This window comes from Mus pahari, chromosome 6, assembly GCF_900095145.1.
Source record: "Mus pahari chromosome 6, PAHARI_EIJ_v1.1, whole genome shotgun sequence".
Taxonomy (NCBI): domain Eukaryota; kingdom Metazoa; phylum Chordata; class Mammalia; order Rodentia; family Muridae; genus Mus; species Mus pahari.
In genome coordinates this window covers 1,252,050-1,254,241 of record NC_034595.1, presented here as the reverse complement: position 1 = coordinate 1,254,241, position 2,192 = coordinate 1,252,050, and positions in this window count along the sequence as shown.

The following is a 2,192-nucleotide window of genomic DNA, read 5'->3' as shown; positions in this document are numbered from 1 at the left end:
AGGGGAGGGGAGGGGAGGGGAGGGGAGCAAAAGCCCGATGACCTGATGTAGTAGAGATTCTCAGACATATGTACTGTGGCATGTAAATATACACATGCACACACAGAGGCATACACACACACACACAGACATGCACAGACACAGATACACACACATAGTGAGCTATAATGTAAGGCTGTCCCACAGGCTCCACACCTTTTGTACACAGCCATTTCTCCTCCTGCTTTTCTGCTATGCACTGGGATAGCCAGATTGTCCCTTGCCAGAGGCCAAACAAGATGGGGCCACTAGTTCCGAGACTTTCAGCTTCCAAAGCTGTGAGCTAAATAAGCCTCTTCACAAAGTGTCCAGCCTCTGGTGTTTTGTTACAGCAACGGAAAACAGGAGATTTCATTTCCTGAAATCTCTCCAAAGGGACAAAGGCAGGCAAACTCTAACGAACTCCATGAAGTGTATCTTCTACACTCTGTCTCTGCTGAATTCTTCCCATGAATAGAAAGGGAAGTGGCGGCTTCTCTAGCACATGTGAGCTGTGTGTTAATAGCCACATCCAAGCGGCCATTTCCTTAGTGCTCTGCCTGGGCTGGTCTCCTCACACCAGCCTGCTGAGCTGAGAGTCAGGGTCGGCTGTCTTCTTGTAAGCAGTGACTTTTGCTCTCTGTCTTCACCAGAAAACAACCATGGAGCTGTGTGCAAGCCCGCCCGCCCTCACTCCCCGCACTCTGTCATCATAGCTGCTTTGTAGCTTTGTGGCATGTGTGAACAACACAGAAGGCTGTCATCATGTGGCTCTGGACACAGGATCCCAGAAGGCCAGGAGAACCTGAGAGGTGACTCTTGGGGTGTGAGCTGACTGAGGGTCATGAAGCTACAGCTTAGCTCTAGCTCCCGGTTGGGGAGGGGTCTATTTCACACCAGAGCACCATGTTCCTTGTCACATCTGTTGACTTCTGAGACAGCTCGAAGCTCTCTAGTCTGTCAGCCTGGGACACAAGCAGAGCTTGAACCCTGGTCAGTGCAGGTCTGAGGTTTCCTTCTACCTCAGAAGTAAGGGTTTCCCACCCTCTCGGGAGACGGCCTTACTGCATTTCTTGCTAAGCCCATAGAACACACAAGTCTAAAGTTTTCATTGTTTTGTGAAATGAGATGAAGTCTGAGAATTAATAAAGTATTCCACGTTCTCTCACGCTTTAAAATACAAAATAAGGGGCTGCAGAATGTGGCTCTGTTGCACAACACTTTCCAGGCATCTGTAAGGCCTTGGGCTCAATCCCCAATACAAGAAAGACAGAAAGACAGACAGGCAGACAGACAGACAGGCAGACAGACAGACAGACAGACAGACAGACCTTATATTGATGCACACCTGTAATCTCACCATTTGGGAGACAGAAGCAAGGAGGGTCAGAAGTTCAAGGTCATCCTTGGCTACACAGGAAATCTGAGGCTAGTCTAGGCTACAAGAAGCCCTACCCCAAAACAGAAAACAAAAAACTATAGGACCAGCAAGATGGCTCCATGGGTAAAGATACTTTCTGCTAAGTCTGACCACATGAGTTTAATCCTTAGGGCCTACACAGTGGAAGGAGAGAACCTAGTTCTTGCAAGTTGTCTTCTTACCTCTAATGTGAGTGCATGACACATTCTCGCACACACATAAGCACACACACACGAACATGCACGCACCAAATAAATAAATAACTTTAAAAACCTATGTGTGTATGTATAATACAAAATAATATTGAGATTTTTTGCTGAGTCTATTCCGCATTCATATTTCAACAAAGGATATAAAATGGAAGTGTGCTCATGTGTGCAGGATCAGATAACTTCTCTCAAGATTCTGTGGCTAGGTGCTGTGGCTGACACGTGGAACAGAGTTCCCATTATGTTCAGTGAAGCAAGGTCAGGCTGACGGGACTGCCATTTGTTCCATGGTCCTCCCAGGTAGCACAGAGAGCCCATCCTGTCCTCTGGGTGCCATCATGTCACTAGCACACAAGCAAAGATAATGATGATTCTCTGTCCTCCATTTCCAATGGGCATTGATTACCTCCTTCAATATTAACAGAACACCTGCCAACGACAACATCTATTTGCAGAGGACTCATACTTGTAAATAAAGTTAATTCTCAGAGAGAGAGAGAGAGAGAGAGAGAGAGAGAGAGAGAGAGAGAGAGAGAGAGAGAGAA